Raw genomic sequence first — 20,293 nt, forward strand, 5'->3', positions numbered from 1 at the left:
AAACTGAAATATCGTTAAAAAAAAGAAAAACAGGCATCTTAGACATGCATAGGACTAACGCTTGTGTGACTGTAAAAATGCAGGGGTGAGAGAGGGCTCTCACTGTAAGTGACAACGCCAAGCCTGACCTTGATATGAGATACTGGGCTGCAGTCTCAGACAGTGAGGCATGTCTGATGGCCAAGTTGGCCTAATACTGGCTGGCAATCACCTTGATATCCGTGTGTGTGTGTGTGTGTGTGTGTGTGTGTGTGTGTGTGTGTGTGTGTGTGTGTGTGTGTGTGTGTGTGTGTGTGTGTGTGTGTGTGTGTACACATATGTGTGTGTCTTTGTACTTCTGGCTGGGACTAGAATACTGTAACCATCATCTGTTGCCGTATGAATCACGCTGTAGCCTGGGAGGTGAGACAGTGTCATGGCTCGGGTTCTTCTTTCCATCTGCTCGGCTCCGGGGTTTGAGGACGTGTCGAGGCTGCAGGCTGATCCAATAACTGAATGGAGGTAGTAAACTTGGGTATTTTTAGATATGTTTCCAACATTTTTTTCTCCTCCAACAATTCAGAATGCAAGGAACTAAATGTTTCGCTGTTTGACACGAGCAGGGCAAATAGGTGAAGTGTTAAGAACTGATGCAAAGTGATTTGTTTGGTGTGTGACTGAATTGACGCTTACAGGATTTCACGGCAAGAAAGCTGTGTGCAGTATGTACACATGCTTATATAAAGAAATTATAGAAAAATGATCAGTGTTTCAAGTTATTCCTACACATGTAAACCTATAAATCAATACAATTTAAGCATTTTAAAATAAGTTGGCTTAGTGTATATTTGATTGTTATGAATTATGATTAAAAATATATTTTAAAAAAATTGCATCGTGTCAGAAATACGCAATAAAAGGAAGCTTCACCATTTAAAAAAAAATTAAGGAAGGAACTACCTTTTTATAGTATGACTTCCTTTTATTTTCTTACAGCAAACACTTCTGCACAATACACTGCACATACACCAGTTGCTGCCAGCTGTTAAAAGAAACAGCCTCAAAGCTCGAAACAAGTGATGCAGGAATTTGAAGAAAGTTACAAAAACCAAAAAAAACCACACATGGACAGATGAACTGATTCAACATCGGGTATCTTTATTGGTGTTTGAAACAGAAAATACAAATCAAACACAAAAGCGACTTTACCTGCTGCTTCTCTCTGTTGTTATGGGATGATTGTGAACCCTGGTATTGCAGGTAAACTGTTCAATACTCAAGCTGCCTCCCCTGTCGTCTGTGTGTTGAAGTATTGCTGCCCTTCAGGGAAGGCAGTAGGTTGTATAGTTATCGCCTGATTGGGCAAAATCACTACCCTGAAACCACACAACCTACTACCTCACCCCGTGCGAACATCAGAAAGATCCAACAGGTTGGCACACTTGGAAGTGAATTCAGGAGTTTTATTGTAAACAGGCCATCAAGACAATACAGAAATAACTGGAAAAAAATTAAATAAAAAGAAGTTAAACATTTCATTTATCATGTGATGTTCAATTCCAAACAGCTACAATCCTAAAAAAATTGCTCCAAATGAGCTTCTACCTCAGCAGCAAACAGGTACTTTCCAGTGTTGTGATGTGGATCCAGACGCTCCAACAATGGCATCTGATGACATTACAGCCACTTCAGGAAAGACAGTAAGTTGTATAGTTATCTGACAGGAAGGGTATGACCCTAAAACTATACAACCTACTACCTCACCCCAAAGGACAGTCTTTTAAAACAAAAGTCCTTTCAGGTCGCAGTTCATGCAGGTAATCCGCTTTGACACACCTGGCTGAATGCAAAACAGCAGCAAAGCACAAACACGCTGCACTCTCCTCCGGGACGCTTCGCCTCTGCGACTGCAGCCCGGGTGCTTTCAGGACATATTATGATTACTCCGAGGTCTCCTAGGTCACTGTTCCAGCGACAGGGAGAATTCAAATGACCCAACGAGGAACACATGTTCCAAACAAATTGCAAACCCAAGACATTTTCATATTCAAATTGAACCTGTAACTGGGTTAAAAGCACTTTATTTGTTTCATAACACCTATGAACCTTTTAAAATCAAGTGTGTGTAACGTGACCACTAACACTTTAATAGACAATTGACCACATTGGGTAACAATGGTAAACTAACAGTGGTACATTTAAAGAAATACCATACTATATGAAAAAAAATGTTCGGCTAATTATTGAGCTATGTGTTACTTTTGTAGAATTACTTATAATAGCATAAACATAATGTTTGACCTCTTTGCTCGAGCAAAGCATTTCCTCTATCAAGTTAGTGTTTCTGATTGGTATATTTATCTTAAAACATTGCTAAACACTTTGCTGGAACTTCCTAATACAGCTACTCCAAAAGAGTACAGATAAACATACAACCAATAAGTCATTTTTGTGTATTTGTTTGTAAATAATACAATGTACTGCAAGACAGCAGTACTTAACAATGAATAGGCAATCTCTACGGCTGAATGAATGCCATTGAGAGGATATTTATTTGACTAAAAATGGTGACATATGTTCGATTTGGTCAGTTTTACACCATTTTCATTGTATAATTATGGTTTATCTCCATACTGACTTTGAAGGTCTTAAGTGTCTGATAACAGGTTTCCTTGAGAAATAAGCAAATAAACTGACTGTTTTTGAAAATATGAAATTATTCACTTTAAAGAATCGGCAACAAAAAAGGAACTTCTATCATCTTGAGAATGAGCGACACGATAATCTGTGCTGTTTCTGCCTTCCGAGCACAATTTCTGAGAGGAGAGCGTTAACATTACTGACCAGTGCTGGGAGTGGGCGAGTTCAAGCCAGCTCATATCCTGGCACACATGTGTGGAGCAGAGGGCCGCAGCTGCTGCCTCTGTTAATGTTTCTCACCTGCTCTGCAACATGCAGTGAGGAGGAGGAGGAGGAGGAGGAGGAGGAGGAGGAGGAGGAGGAGGGAAGGGGGCCCGGGCATATTGCCTTCCTCCATCACGGTTCCAGCAGCATGTCAGGTAGCTTCCATCTGAAAAAAAGAAAAGACGGAAAAAAAAACGTTAAAAAAAAAAAAAAAACACACGGGGGAAAAAGATCTGTTACTTCGGCAACAAAGGAAATGGAGAACTAGTGAAATAGCCCGACCTGATGAGTTTTACATTTTGAAATTTGAAGGATAATTTGCAAATACCTCGGTGACAGACAGTTTGCTTAAGAGACATAAACGTTTCTGGATGGAAACATACTCTCCGGTAATTACTTTCAGTATTCATGCATGAAATTCTATATGTCTCATAATGTGTGTCAGGACAAAAGCATTAATCTCACTCACATACAATATGCACAAGTGAAGACGTTTAAGAACAGGCTTTTGGCTACATTTACCTTTGCTTTAACAGGCGATATTGCGAAAGGCACAACAGCGCACAGACAAATCACCGAAGAATACAGAACAGTATGTCTTAATCTGGGAGGCCCCATTGTGACTGCTCAGTAGTGAGTCTGAGGCTCCCTGCATTATTCAGCGCTGCCTTACTTACACCATGGCGCTGTGGATTGTGAGCATGTGCAGACACACACCCGTACCGAGGAACAGACACACGTGGAGCACATGAAGACTTTAGAGATTGAATATTAATCAAAACTAATAGAATTTCACGCTATGATAATCACAATGAAAAAGCACATTTTCGAGTGAAAATATCCAAACTTGAAATTGTTTTTCTTTTTCCCCTCAGAAATTGCTTTATCATAATCAAGCATTTGTTTGGTAATATTGCACAAAGGTTATAAAGATTATAAGGGTTTTAAGCAGTGCATGTGCCGCATGTGCTCGTAACAGTCCCGGCGTAAACACCCCCCCCCCCCCTCATTGTGTAGTCCTGAGAAAACGCTCAGCGGTGTGGGGCCCCAGAGTTCATAAGACAGGGTCAAGGAACACTGTCCTCACAGTATGCTGACTGGACACACAATCTAATATAGTGTATGGCTCTGGGGTCATGACCAATAGAATGCATGTCCAGGAAAGCTATTGCTTTCAAGTGAAGCCATTCGCCATCATCCAGTGACAGGGAAATATTCTCACTGAAACCCACACACAGTTTCACACAGTTACGTAGTTCAATCTATAAACGTCTCCTTTATTAAGAGAGTATCGCCCTGAAAACTCAGCCTTCTTGGAAGTGTGCAAACTCAGCAGGCATTCCTTCGCTTGAAAGCAAAGTGTGTGTAACTGATACGCCGCTTCAGGATCACACCTCCATTAGCTCTTTAGAGTGGCTGTGGTGCAAAGTCTTGCTTTCCACACCTCATCGTCCCGTAACGTCACACAAACACATGCTCGCACTGTAGGGCGTGGACACGGGCGTGCATGAACACACACACACACACACACACACACACACACACACACACACACACACACACACACACACACACACACACACACACACACACACACACACACACACACACACACACACACACACACACACACACACACACACACACACACACACACACACACACAGACAAACTCCCCTACCCTCACATCCATTTAGAACATTTATTTCATTTTGGACAGTGTTGGGAGGAAGGTACATGTGCACTGTGTGAAAAGTCCCTTTTATTCAATCCCATTTGAGTCAAAGTGCTAACGTGTCCATCAATAAATACTGAAACTGAATTCAGCTGCAGTGATAGCAAAGTGCTGAAACCTCGTAACCAGATCTTTGAGGTTGTGGTGGTCTGTGGTCAGTCAGTGGATGTATAATTCAGGAAAAGTAGAAACTTTTACATGGTGTGTAACCTGACATCTTCATTATTTCTTTCTATTTTTGTGTTGTGCTTTGGCAGTGTAATTTAAGTCATTTTATGTAAATGTATTGCCCAATGGTGTACAAATGTTGCTGGATTGTGGGAAAGCATATGTTTAAAATATTTAGAAGAATATTTCATTCAGATGAGGATATTTGTTAATATCTGAGGTTACAATGTGAGAATGCAGCTATCGAGTACATTGCTAGGTATTTGTACGATCTACTGAACATCTTGAACTTTGTCTCAGATATTTGCAAAAAGCAGAGTGCCAAAAATGAACAACTCTGCAATGATATAGGTATGGGATTGGATTGACTCCCTCTTAATGGTATCACAGACACAGTTGTACTTTACTTTCATGGTCTTGTATAAACTATCTATGAAGGTAAAGTTTTGAACTGGCATTATTGCGGAGGAAAAAAAACGGCAAATCATTTTCAGTACAAAAATTTAGTGCCATATGATTAGTTATCAATTTTTTTTATTTGTTTTTTTTAAACTTGTAACACCCCTCACATTTATATCTTTCCCGAGCCTCGCCAAAATGGATGGCTTTGGCATGACAAAACCTTCTGGATTCTTTGTGGTCAAGTCTTGCAGCCTTACACAAACAGACTATATGTGCTCATTATGAGACTTCATGAGTTTGCTTACACAAGGGAATGGGTCAGGAGTACCTGCTTCTCCCATCTGTGCATTAGCATAAGCTACAAGAAAAGTGGTGTCTGGGCGCAGACAGGAGGGATCCGGTGAGACATGGCAGAGCATTTATAAAGGGAAACATAGCTACCGTGCCCCCCTACGCCACCCCCTCAGGGTAGCGCAGCAGGCATGACCCATCTATTTATACCAGGGCCAAGGGGCAGGCGGCGGCAGGAGGAAGGGGGGGGGGGGGGGGGGGGGGGGGGGGGACGGGGGCGAGGGAAGAGGAGAGACTGCATGGGCAGGTCCTGTTACACATGCCAGGGGGAATGGCTGGGGCAGGCCACAGGGGGATTCTGCTCAAAGTCAGACAGGTTGACCTCACTGTCACCTCCGCATGAGGCAGACAATGAACTTGCAGACCTCGAGTGAGTGTGTTGCAAATGTATGGGTGCATGTAAAAAGGTGTGTAAAATGTACAGTATGTAACTGGATTTTAAGCGTGTGACGCCCTGCATTAATGCGCGCGCATGTTGAGTGTGTCGGTACTGATCGGACATGTGTACGCACATGTGATGGAGTGTGCCCCGCACTCACGCCCGTGCACATAATATGTGGGTCTGCATGTCAGACTACAAGATGAACTGCCCCCACTCACCCGCCCTCCACCCCTCCACCCCTCCACCCCTCCACCCCTACGTCCCTGTGCAGAGCCATAAATATGCCAGGTGAAGAGGGCTAGACTAGGTGGACTGGGCTAATCCCAGCGAGGCCTTGCAGCCCCATCTTTAGAGGTAAAGAAACTGACCCCAATCATTGTAATGACAGGGCACGCAGCAGGAGTCGCCCAGACCACTCAGCCCAACGCTGCCAGCTGCTTCTCGTCTCCATCGCACGCAGTCACATGTGTGCGGAGGAACCTAGCTACATTTGCATGCTTAAGTACACAAGCTGCAGGACACGGCGCAGTCTGCACCAACTGTGCTTGTTTATGTGAGGTGTCAGTTTCAACTTCAAAAAGATACATGGCAACAGTTTCAACCACTTTGCACATTTACACTCAGGGTTTTCTGAGCCTATTCTGTGCATAAAAGAAGGAAAAAAAAAAGCTCGAACTGAACTAAAGAGATGATTAAACTGAGGCCACTTACCATTTTAATAAGACATTTTATTATTATTCATTCTACTTTTTTCTTTTTGGCAATTGGTTTAAAAGTGAAAATTGCACTTCAGACAATCTTTGGTTTCACCTCGTATATCATTTTCTTGAGCCAGAAGTATATTTATGCAAAGAAACCTGCATACAGTGGGCTGCTGTCATTCAGTCTTTGGGGTGATGAGGTAAATGATTTTTTGATAAGAATGTGATCAAGGACACAGAAACACTCAAACAGCCTAAAATGTACCCATGTCACAAAAGGTTTCCAGGTGAAGTGCAAAAAAAGCAATTACGGACTTAAGACTTTGACAGACTTCTCCTACAAAGCATAATGTCAATAGTCATCTCAAAAAATTTGTATGAATATTTCCATATGTAAAAAAAAAAAGAAGAAAAAAAAGTCCTAGCCGTTGTGCCGCCACACTGATGGAAATGTGCTCTGCCATGTGGCTGCTGGTGACCTATAAGGCCTTCATCATTAGAGGAAGTCTATAGTCTTGACACGTCTGCATGCCCCGCTCAGCTCTGGCCTGCCTGCAGGGCCCCTTTCAAGCGTGGGCAGTGCCCCATCGAGATGCATCTGTCGCCAGCTATATTTAGAGGGTGGGACAAATACCTTTCTCCCTGGATATGAACTTCAGCTGACAGACAGAGGGCCAGAGCTGGCAGACAGGGATCTGTACAGTTTGTAACCTTGAAGAGCTTGTTACCTCCAGGCTACAGCTGGGTGTAGTCAGACTCACTTCTGTGGTTAGCAGTCAGATCTCGCCAGAGTTAGCACTGGAAGGCCTGATTTGGCTGCCAGCACGAGGGGGTAATATACATTAATAAACTCTGATAAAGAGGTTTAATACATTTTCTCCTGTGGTTTACTGAAGAAGATTGAATGAATCCTTTTCAAATAGCACTACATTTCTGTCTATAAGCATTTGAGTGTGTGACAGAACCATCAAGGCAGCCAGTGTGTGATATGTGGCCATGTTGCATGGCCATCTGCTCTATATAACCATAAACAAACGCAGGCAGGCCAGCTTCACAGTATCATTTCCAAGAGGTCCACGGTTGGTAAATGTATTCATGCTTTGGTCTCTGGGTAGATGCTGTAGAGATATGCCCCAGAAACAGGCCACACTTATGCAATAGCATTCATAATTCATTCCACAAACACAATATGGAGGCCACTCTGTCCCATATGCAAACACATGGCCAGATTAAGGGGTGAGTAGCCAAAGGGGACAGAGTGCATTCTGAACTGTTAGCGAAGCCACTGACTGCCTGTCTCAATGAGAGCTTGTCTGTGACAGGCCTAAATAGGCCAGGTTTTACTGCTGGAGGCACCTCTGCTATATTTTACACCTAGTGTCTAAATCAGATACACAGCAGCTAAGAGACACACTGATACAGTAAGAGAGCTTATCCAGCATCCCCTCAGGCCATAAACACATACCGTACCCAGATAGACACTCATGCTGTGGTTTTTTTTTTTTTTTTTTTTAAGGAACCCAGTCACTGGGTTTGACCCTGGGGTGAAAATAATGAACTCCAGATACTGTACTGTATACTGGACTTTCATGAGTAGTCCATAAGTATTTTTTTTTATTATTATATACCTTCTCACATATTCAAATATAAATTACACCATTTGTACTACTTTGCAACTTTTAACGTCATAAGTCATTATCGTGTACATATTCATATTCAAACATTTTGATCGGCATAGCTGTCGCTAATGTGTTTATTCTTTAAACAGGTAAAATTCTTGCTTCATATCCACACATGGATAAAGGATTTAGGAGACATACATAAGCCATGCACTCAATGTAACAGTAGCTGTGGTTGTAAATAGTCATTAAAAAAATAATATTCACATGCTGATTTCTTCTAAAATCGGGGAAAATTAAGCAAAAGCATCAATAACTCATAGATACTTGCACACTGGGGACTTTGTGATGACTAAAAACAAAAACATATATAGAACAAGAAGGCCAAATACTTCACACATACAACTCACCAGGTGTGAAAGTGTGATGATTTCATCTTTCATTTTTTAAAGATTTCTATTGAGACTAAATGACACAATGACAGGCAATCAGTTATCTAATTGTCTGACAGAATATGCTGAAATCCAGGATGAGTTTGTGTGTCAGGTAGTTTGAGCAATGGGCCACAGAGGGAAAAACAGCAACGGACACCTTCAGAAAACTGGATACAGTATCTGTGGTCTTGGGGTCAGACGAGATGAGGACTTTAATAACATCTGCACATGTAATCAAATGCCTGGGGCATAGCAGATTCCAGAGCCGCAGACAGCTAGTTACTGCAGCTCCAGGTTGTAGGGTGGGGTCTGGGGTTACTAAGTGCAAATGTTACAGGCACTGCTGGGGTTGTTGAGGCCACAGCGCATAGTGCAGTGGCAGGGTGGAGGCAGGTACAAACGCAGAGAACACGGCTTTACCTACACACACAGGCTCTGAGGAACTCGGAGCTGGACTGACAAAACGTGGATGGGGAGTGATTGAGCTGTGGCCTCTGCCAGCACATTTACCCCCATGAAAAAGAGGTATTTACAATGTCCACCCAAGGTCAGCTCTTTGAGAAGAGCTGGGAGAGGTCCAGAGGGGAGGCTGTTTGTTTTTAAGTGGCCAGTCAGTAATAACTCAAGCATCTCTCTGGAAGAATAAGACAGTTGGAGCACAGCTTTTCTCCCAAACCAATCACTCGTCTTAGTTTTGTTTGCCCCTCAACACAGCACCCACTTTTCCTTTCCCACTTTACTCCGTCCCTCTCATCCGGCTACCTGACTACTTTGGCAGAGATACACAAAATGGCGGCGGGGAGCTGAAAGCTGGAAGGCACAGAGTGGAAGCCATTTTCTAACAGATTGAGGACCAGGCACAGAGAGGAAAGACTTTCACCGCACTTGGTGGACAGTCAAGACCAGGCGGAGAGTGTTTTCTGTGCATGTGCACTGCAGATTATGTTTTTTTTTTTTTTTTTTTTAATGTACTGCACTAATAAGCCACTGGGACCACTTGGCCTTTCAAATGGGATAAAGGCACAATATCCAGCTATTACGATTTCATCTAATGGAGACTTACATTATACAATAACTCCCACAAAGAGAGAGAAAATAGATACAGACAAAGTAGTTACACGCGTGTAATGAATGAAACCTATGCGGCATCTAATTATAGACACTATCTCATTAAATGAAATGCAAGACAATACAATAGCACCGAAATACATCATTAAATAAGAGCAGATTAGATTTGAAATACATTACAGTACTTACAATGCTGCTGTGAACGCCAGTCTGTCTGTCCATGATTTCACTTGTTGACTAAATTGTTAGTGCCTGCGGCTAAAACCCCGTCTTACTGCCTACAATAAGGGAGAGAGACAGAGAGAGAACAGAGAGTGAGAACTGTGGAGTCGAAGCGATAGACAACTCACATCCACAGAAACAGAGAGAAAGAGAAAACAATAGAGAGAAGCAGAACCAGGGAGTGTGATCAGTTAGAGAGACAGCAGCAGGCAGCAGAGGGCTGCAGGGTCTTTCCTCTGTAGCCTGTTTACTAATAAGCTCGCCCCACAGTTTTGCCTGGCCAAGGAAACTCATTAGTGGAACATGTAACACACCGCACCCTCTCTGCTGGCCTGTACAATGGCCAACTCATACTGCTGCATCCTCACCCAACACCAACACACAAGCTCCGCCGTGGCCTTGGCCTTGCCCAGTAGCACCCACTCGCTGCATACGTGTACACAATTTGGCATGCTGCGCTACTGAAAGCACACGGTGTCATGTGCGTGGGTGAGGTGGTGCATCTGCGTGTACTTGCGAGGATAATAAGTGATTTTCTGCACATGCGGCACAGTATGTTGGGTTCATGCGTGAGGGCATGTACACGCTGCGTAGCGATCATGCACGAGGCGACGCTTAACATGTGCCGGTGTTTCCCAATGTGTGCAAGCGCGTAGGCCTGTGATGCCAGAACAAGCATGAGGCGGTGGAACGGGACAAAGCAAGGGAGCGGTGGTTAGTTAATCCTCATTTGTAAAATCTAAGATTGAAAAAAAAAAAAAAAAAGTGCCGAAAGTTAAAAAGGTATGAGACTGTTGTCCTCTAGCAAACCAAGGAGGACACTGCCAATTAAAGGCCTCCACTCACTGCGGTGGCGGCTGCTGAAGGGCGATAATTCTGTACACGGATGCTAATTGCAGCGCGGGACATGGCCTTGCCGGTGAAGGGTCTTTTATATATTGTTTCTAACGTTTGTAATTACAGTGCAGTGCCTTGGACCGCTGCCAGCACATGTTTATGGGCTCATGAGTAACCCAACTCCCCCAGCCCATGGAGGGAGATTCATGTCCGAGCTGTGCACTCACTGCACTCTGTGTGTGAGTGTGGGTGTGTTGTTTGTGTGTATATACATGTTGATGACTCATGAAGCCTGGGCGAGTATGAGCAGAGGGGATAGTCTCCACTATATTAGTATACAGCTCACAGACAGCTGCAAGAATTCTTAAAAAACAAAACAAAACAAAAAAACTACCTTCTTTTTAAAGACCGATCTTTATTACAATATATTTTCATACTGAAGATTTGAAGTGCTCCTCTTGGAAAAGAAACTCATATTGAATTTGACCATAAATCCTGTTCCTTCACCATAACGCGAGCCTGTAGGCAAGGAAACCTGAGCATAGAAGCATGGCCGCAGTGGTGTACTACACACTAGAAGTCAAAAGTGCACCGAAATGAGTCAGAAAAATATAACCTCAACAAGTACCTTTCGCTTCACGAATCCAATATAATACAGCCCAGTATGGAGGATCTTTATGAAAATGACAAAGTGGAGGTAAAGTGAGAGAAGGGATTTACAGTATTTTGATAGTTGGAAGACTTGCAGGAGAGGCCTTTCGACACTTCCAATTTTACCTCTGAGTGGAACAATGTTGCTGATTCTGCACTTTAACTCTGACTAAATTGCCTTGGCGACAGCGGAGGCCAAAAGCTGAAGAAATATATGAGTGTTGGAGAAGAAAAAAGTTGAGTGGGTGCAGCGCAGTGTTATCTGGAATATCGCTTTGCCTGGCAGGTACATAAAACAAGTATCTGTTCTGACGACCTGCACGGAGACACACGCACACGCCATGCTGCAGACCAGAAAGTCTCAAGAAAAACCTCATATTGACTACTTGGAGTCGTCAAAAAAAGCAAAGAAAAGCTCGCTTCTACCTAAACTGTGGCCAGGTAAGAATAAATCAACCAGACTTGCTTGCAAAAAGTCGCTTAAACGGTCAGTTTTTAACAGTGAAACTCTAGCTGCACGGCCAAAGAACGTCCCTGCATAAATAAACACGGTGACCTCCGCCAAAGAGCCCATGATGTAAAGCACCCATGTGAAAGTTGCACAGGTCTTGTTTCAGAATGAAGGAAAAGAGGGATAGGTACGGGGGAGGAAAATCTACATCATTTGTCACCCCCTGAAACTCTCTCCCAGTCCAATATTATGTCGTTATGACTGCGCTCACCGTCTCTATGGAGTTGCTGTGGTTTTGTGGATAAATTACATGTGACACTCCCAGCTGACATCCTGATTAACACAGGGGAGAATAAAATGGCCAGTACTCAGTAGTCAGCGGAGTAATGGACTAATGGCTTCCATGTATGGTGAGAGGGGTGAGGAAAAGCAGCTTTGGAGACGTGTGTGTGTGTGTGTGTGTGTGTGTGTGTGTGTGTGTGTGTGTGTGTGTGTGTGTGTGTGTGTGTGTGTGTGTGTGTGTGTGTGTGTGTGTGTGTGTGTGTGTGTGTGTGTGTGTGTGTGTGTGTGTGTGTGTGTGTGTGTGTATGTAAGTGCATCAGCATATGTGCCTGTGACTGTCTCATTTATACCTTTTTTAGGCTTTTGTGCAGTAAATTTCACACTTGCACACTTTAAAAAAAAGCATGCACACAGCATATACGCATATCTATCGATGTCCCTACCCCATCTTCTCTTTCCTCCGGTCTCAGGCCTATTTTCTACTGTAAATCCTGTATGAGTGTGCCAGCACAGCCTGTAGTGGCCACTGTAGATTCACTCATCTGCTCCTCCACATTCACAGTACACGAGGGCAACAGGGAGGCTGCCCAGCTTCTGCTGCAGAGATCTGGCTGTATTGAACTGACAAGAGATTTGAACCTGTATTTTGAACTGACGAACAATTGCAAACTAAAAGCCTCAGAGCAGATGCTGCTGTGCTCGACACAAGTTTGGTTAAAAGACAACTGCATAACAGGGTTTTGTAAAATTCAATGCTGGGCTGTCAAAGAACGCTACGTTCAGTCCAGCTCAATTTCCTTCCAGCTTCTGAAAGCTGGCTCCAAAGTGATCATTCAAGCTGGAATTATTACAAATATATAAAAAAAAAAATGTAATGCTATAAAATAGCATATATAAGTATATTTTTCTACTTTTTCATATTGTCCATGTTGTGTATCCATGAAGTCCTTTTTGGTAAAGAAAAGTAAAAGCATGACTGCATGTGTGAAGCAAAATGTCAAATAATTCTTCTATTTTTTGGGAAAAGTGAATGTAATCATATTAAGGCTACAAAAACACTTGTTTTCTCTAAAGAAATGTACAAATCCATGAATGCATCAGACTCAAAGGGTCATATATATACCGCCTGGATGGTGATGTACTGCCTATCACTGACAGTGACAGGCTGCCAGAGAACTCAGACATACAATATAGGTTTCATTATGTTGAGTGTCTCAGTTTTATTGTACTTAAAACAACATGCTGATGGCACTTTAGTGCAGAAATAAAAGCAGCTTCATTATGATGGCAGAAAACTGTATTTACAGTGAGTGCTGACTTGGCCCCCGTTCACCACAGCAATCTGGATTTCATACTAGCCAGCAGAAAAATTGGATGGAATTCACAACATCACAGCTAGCTCATAAATGAAACAAAATCACACGATCTTAAATGCCAATTTACCCACTTTACAAATGAAACCGTGTATTGGAGTCTTATTGATGTGCAGTATTGTTGAGTATTGGACTGGTGTGTGCACACAAAATGCATTAGCCACAGAGTGCAGTATGTGAATTGTGTTGCTATGCTGTGACTCTCAAGTTCGAGATCACAATAAGTTGTTAGTGTTTAATTTAACGTGTAAAGAAACAATGTTAAACCCCCAAAACATTCCATTCACAACTATCATTTTGACTGGTCATTGTGAGAAAAAAACAAAACACAAAAAAGGCAGAGTGTTAGAAGGAATACATACAGTAAGTCAGAACAATGTGAGCCTTAAAAAATATAAACGCTGATTGATAGATAAATGAGCCAATACCTGTCCAATTTTTAGATTATATTATATTCAATGAGCTGAACTAAACTGACTTTCTATTATTAAGCGAAACTGAGAAAAAAAGGGGACTTGAAAGCAAAATACATTCGCCACAATTTGTTATTATGTTCAGCATGAGGACATAAAGAGGAGAAAGTCTTCAATTCTGACAACTGAAAAATTACTAAATATCTAAAAATATCATAAAAAATTTTAAGATAATTAAAGCAATGTCAAAGTGAACCTCCATCACCAGAAAATTAATATAAGTTAAATTAACAAATGCTCCTATAAGCTAAACACACCAATTCATCAACGATTGGAGGACACACACACACACACACGCACGCACGCACGCACGCACGCACGCACGCACGCACGCACGCACGCACGCACGCACGCACGCACGCACACACACACACACACACACACACACACACACACACACACACACAGACCTTTACATTTGTATCTCAGAGAATTTAAAGAAAACATTTGAGCATAATTTCGAGCATTTTATCTATTCCCCTCTCTACACACTACAAATTGTGTTCACGTGAAACTCTAATAATAATAATAATAATAATAATAATAATAATAATAATAATAATAAAAGACTAATAAAAATGTGTATTTATTTTCCTGTTTACACCGTTGAGGAATAACCTCACACGGTGCACCATTTTAGTACTTTTTGTTGTTCAAGTGGCGAAAATATTTATTGTGATTGCATTTTTTTCTATGAGGATGTGATAGTTAACTTTTATTGAAATTTATTCCAAGAAAAATATAAACTTAAAACAGGAATTCCACATAAATGTTTGATTTTCCCATTCAAGCTCAAGTTCAAGGTCACAGTCACATTCAAGTTTGGGAGCTTGCTCCCCTAGCTGTGACCTGCAGCTTAACTTCACTCTGCGTTTTCACTTCACCCATAAAAAGCACTGCAGTTTCCAACAACACAAAAACCCACCCCATATCTAATAATTCGGAATTAATTTCAACTATTCACTTCTGAATCGATGTAAATGAACAATTCCGTTTGAAAGAACAATTTCATGAAAACTGAGACGACAGGAAACCAGAAAATATGTTTAGGAAATCTGTTGGCTTCTGTGAAACGTTATTAACAGTCAACAATCAGGAGAAGTGGACTAAAATACACACACAGTTGAGTACGTGTGTGTGTGTGTGTGTGTGTGTGTGTGTGTGTGTGTGTGTGTGTGTGTGTGTGTTGGCTTTGCTGTGTCGCTGCAGCAAAGCTGAAGTTTGCCCCTGTGCTCAGCATGCCTTGCTGTGGGTTGTGCCACGCTGCTGTATTGGTCAGGTATACTCTAACAGAAAGAGAAAATAGCGAAAAGCTGTACCACCACCCTGCCATCTGCCTCTCAACATGCAACCTTCCCCTGGACTCCTGCCATCCACTGCCAGAAAGGCCTCAGGGGTGGAGTATCGGGATCCTCTGCCAGCCAGAACCATGTGTCCACAGCTAGTTGGGCATCTTAAAAATCATATGAATGAACTCAAATCAAATGGACGCAAGTATTGAAAACCTCAATCTTTAATTATGAAAAAGCCTTTGGGTGATATCAGCTCAACCTTCGAAAAATGTGTCTTTTGCATAAACTAGGAGCAATGAGCTCACATCTCAGAAACATTAAGCACATCGGAAACAAAATACTGCAACTTGGAAATGAAAGATTTTTAAAAATCAGTGGTCATAAATGTAAAAGAAATACGACAAAATATATTTAGAAATATTCCTTAATAGAGTCTATACAACACATTTGATCAATTTCACCTATTCTAATAAAGTTAATCACCAAAAACCTGATTAAAGCAAAATGACCTTGTGAAAACAAAAAATACAAATAATCTGAATCAGGCTTTTCCCTTCATTTAACTGAAATAAACACATGATTCGATATGCATCAATATAATTGCAAAATCCGGCTCAGAGAAGTCTGTGCACTGCTTTTCCCCCGAAAAAAATTAAAGATAATCCATCACCAGTACAAAATCCAGGGTACAAAGTATAAGCATACACCAACTGAAACTTGCACATGATATAATAACGAGAATAACTCATTTCTAAATACCTCACACATAACAATACGGCTGTTTGATTTATTCTCCGTTTGGTCGTGTTCGATATAAACTTGTGAAGTACGACCGCGAAACCTCAAATTTTGAATAAAGCTGAACTTTTTCATGAACGAGTGAATTGAAATTTGGCTCTGGGCCACGCGCCTTAGAAGACTAATTTGATCAAAACGATCAGAACATCACGTACTTCCCTTCACACGGTGCAGGCTAAGTCCGGACCGCATCACTCCTATGAAATACCTCCACAACTGTGGCCTTACACTCACTCACTCACTGATAACCACGAAGGATCATCTTAGCAATTCGAGTGCTTTTGCTTCTGCCATTGGAACATAAGAAAATAGATTCCAGGCACTAAAGATGAAAGTTACACACAAACACTTTGAGATTTAGAGGAATTGTCGGCGTCGCGTTAATATGTGCTACCGCAATTGCTCCCATGCTTCAGGAGGGTTTTTGGATTCGGATGTATAAATGCGCGCTCAGGTGAGAGGAAACTTTGTGTAAGAACCTCCAATGACTGTTTATTCGGGGCGAACCAAAAAAAGTAAACACACAAATACACTTTCATCGAAACCAGGCAAGCATTACGCACATCAGAACAGATATTACTCACCCGCTTTCCTGGGGAAAAATGTGGCAAACGTCCGGCCAGGACACGGATTTCGGCAGCTCTCCTCGCTCTGATCCACATCTCTGTCAAGAAGAGGAGAAAGCCATAAGCTCCCTTTTGGCGCTTCCTGCGAGACCCGGCGATTTCCATTCAGACGGTCCCGCTCGCAGCCGTGCCTCAGCCCCCAGCCCCAGCCTGGGCGCCCGGGGTTGGCCTCTCTTCCAGGCTCTCTCCCTCTTTCAGACGCAGTCTGAGCCTTGAGCTCGGGGGGCTGCACGGCTTGCCTGCCACCAGCTGGGTCCAGGCCTGGCGAGGCCTGAAACAATAGGAGGCCATGAGGCTGTCTGCAAGGCTCCAGCTAAGCCCGTCTGCTAGTTAACAAGTCTTTGAATGAGGAATGTTAGCAAACAGACAAACAGCATGTCTGATGCATGCAAATAGCACAACCCTGTCCAGTCACAGGCTTGGCTGAGCACATGAATTATTCAGCAGTCTATATGTTGCTCTGCCACATTACTACCTCCCTCGTCCCAAGTGAAATGCCTTCACTGGAGTGAAGTGTGGCAAAGTGTTCAGACCTCGTTACCAGCAGCTTCCGTCACTTCACAAGTTTTAATACTTCACGCCATCATGCGATGGCAACACAAACTGGTCAGCGGGCGGCATGACATACAAGAGCGACTTGTGGTATTTTGCTGCGAGAACTTATAATTCCACAAATGCGAAAAAGAAAAAAAAAAGAAGAAACTAAATGTTTCTTATTGCCTTTCAATGTCATTTGTTTGCGGTTGGCACCTGTCCCAGAAAGAGCTCCGGCTCAGCACACCACTCAAACCCCTGTTAGGAGAGCAAGTCAGTGTGAGAGAGACAACAAGGGTGAGCGGGAGACTCTGAGAGACAGCGCAGGAGAGGACATGAGAGGAACTCGAAGGAGAAACACAGAGGAAAGACAACCAAGGTGCGGTACTTTGCGGCGGCTGCCGGCTCCTATCACGTACATTTTGTTAAAACACGCATATGTGCTCAGATCAGACACTGGCCACATTCACTGGTTGTCATCTGTAGTGATCGTCCGGAACCACGAGCAGGTTACCCGTCAGAAATGGCGCCCTGGCACTCCAGGTAGAACGAGGCCCCGTCGTATGGAGAAACGTCACCTTGGCGAATTCCCGTCCGAAAAAGCAAGAAACTAAATAAACACGAGTGGAAAACCCGGTCGGTGGAGGGGAAAATGAGGAAGATGCGGCGCATTTTTAGAAAATGAAATTAAGAAAAAAGGGAAGAGACGGCACCAAAATCCACAGTGATGCAAAAATCAATGCACTGAAAGTACAAAAAAGGCTCCTAAAAGGCAACTTGTTGCCAGGTTCTGCAAAGCTGCTGTGCAGCTAGTTGGAGGCAGAGGGTTAAAATCCAGCTAGTAGTGAGTGAAAAAAAAAAAAAGCTCCGGTCTTTGGAAGGGCGGGCTGTGGGGAGGCCCATGACTGTAGAAATAGCAGCAGACTTTTTTTTTTTCTTTTTCTTTTTCTTTTTTTCCTCCCCCCCACCACCACCACCACCACCACCACCCTCGCAGAGCTTAAGTCTCCCCCTTGCGTGTGGCTGGAGCAGAAAGAGGGGAGCAACCGAAACAGAGGGAGAGGAAAAAGAAGAGAGAGGACGAGAGGAGGAGACAGCGAGCGCAATAGTGAAGGGGAGAAAAGCTCTGCTGATGATGAAATAGGAGGTGCAGCGGAACGCGCGAACCAGTCACTTTTTCATCACATGTCCAACACGGCAAGGAACTGTATTTGCACTGGGGAGCAGGGGAGGAGGAGGGAGGAGGAGGGAGGAAGCAAGAGATGGGTGGGAGACGGAGGAGCGAGAGAGAGAGAGAGAGAGAGAGAGAGCGAGTGGGAGGGTGGAAAGGACTAAATGTGGGAGGGGTGGAGGAAGAAGAATGACACAGAAATCCACTCCTCCCAGTAATGCGCAGACGCAGTGCTCACACTCACATGCCATAGTGGGATACACTATACAGTACCTCGGCAACTATATCAACTCGTGAAAAGGGAAAGAGAGGGGGGGAAATGGAGAAACACACACACACACACACACACACACACACACACACACACACACACACACACAGTGTTTGAGGAAGGACTGCTCCGCTGAAGGATCCTTGAAATATGCAACATTTCTGAGAGCTCGTTGAATTATTAACTTTATCTCTCTCTGTAGTGGAGCTCCTGTCCTTTCCAAAGAATTGGAAGAACACACACACACCGCGAGGAGCACACGCTCTTGGAGTGCATTAACTCTTCAGCATGCCACAGTGACTAGCGTGAACACACACACACACACACACACACACACACACACACACACACACACACACACACACACACACACACACACGGGGAAGCATAGACAGTGTTAATTTCTGTAACATGTGGCTAAGAAAGCACAGCCAGGACGGACGCTCCTCCTTTGCTCCCGGCTCTGTCACAAAGCGAGCCAAACGCCGAAGCTGAACCCTCACAGCTATTTTGGCGCGGCGTCAAAAGGCTGATAAGCATTTTTGGGTGAGACGCCGCTGCTTTTCCTCGAGGAAAAACAGCTGCCACTAACTGGGTGTTCGACATTCAACAGTTTGGGTTTAAAAAAATAAATAAAAATGAGTGCGACCTCCAATAAGAGATGCTGATTTGTCCTGTTTGAAGCGGAGAGGGAGAGAAAGAAAACATGAAGATCTGCACAGTTTGAGCAAAAATTCACGCGCCGATTTACATGAGGAGTAAGCGAGCCGGAGGGGGAACTGGGGGGGGGGGGGGGGGGGGTGGGGGTGGACCTGAACAGCAGGGCTGTTTCCACCATCTTAGATTGTATTGATCATTCTTTGCTCCCACACAGGCGAGCTCTCTTTCTCTCCCTGTCTGTCCCTCCCTCTCTCTTTCTGTCTGTTCTGCCACCTTCTCCGCTCGGCGAGCAGCGTTTGGCTTTTTCCATTTGTGGCAGATTACTGTACGCTATTGTACAACAACTTCCTGCCTCTTCTGGCTCTGCTTCTGAAAAAACTGCAGACGCAGAGCTCGTTGGCTTCAACTTTTTCCCCCCTCGGCCTTGAACTGCGGGACCTCTAGAAGGAAAGAAAAGACGGAAGGGGACGTGCAAAGTGTTTCTGTTACTGAGGAACCATATTTCATTTCTGCTTTATAAACCGCTGAGATTTAAAGAGGGCGAGAGGGGGACTACATGCCTAAGAGAAACATAGAGAGAGACAGGGAAAAAAAAAAAAAAAAAAAAAAAAAAAAAAAAAGGTGGGGGTTCAACTTTTTTCTTACCTACTCTGTGAAAACTTTCTGTTGGTTTTGGAGGGCGCCGCATTATTAGTGGGGCTGGGGCTCACGCAAATTTGTCTAACATGGCTGCTACTGCTTCAGGCTGCGCAGTTTGTGAGGGCTGCTTTCATAGCACGGCCACCACCCTGTTCCTCTCTGGCTCTCTCTTCCTCTCTCCACGCAGACTGGACTCTGCATGTACAAAAGAAAACCACTGGAGCCCTGCTGCACTCTCCTTGTTACTCGACAGGTTTCAGTAAAAAAAAA

The 20,293-nt window shown here is 43.4% G+C and overlaps 1 long non-coding RNA gene across 2 annotated transcripts in view; it reads right to left on the reverse strand.

Annotated features, from left to right (window-relative positions):
• Positions 1-1,115: 1,115 nt before the first annotated feature.
• Positions 1,116-20,293, reverse strand: part of LOC308116946 — a 38,968-nt gene continuing 19,790 nt past the window's right edge. Inside the window, exons 2-4 of one of the 2 annotated variants that reach the window (XR_013935807.1) lie at positions 16,707-16,786; positions 9,933-10,021; positions 1,119-3,049 (exon numbers count right to left, since the gene is read on the reverse strand). This is a non-coding gene — a long non-coding RNA (uncharacterized lncRNA). Of the gene's footprint in view, positions 3,050-9,932; positions 10,022-16,706; positions 16,787-20,293 lie in introns of both variants that reach the window. The other variant, XR_013935806.1, reaches the window with a different exon arrangement.

The sequence above is a fragment of the Lipophrys pholis genome (assembly GCF_963383615.2).
Source record: "Lipophrys pholis genome assembly, chromosome: 11".
Lineage (NCBI taxonomy): Eukaryota > Metazoa > Chordata > Actinopteri > Blenniiformes > Blenniidae > Lipophrys > Lipophrys pholis.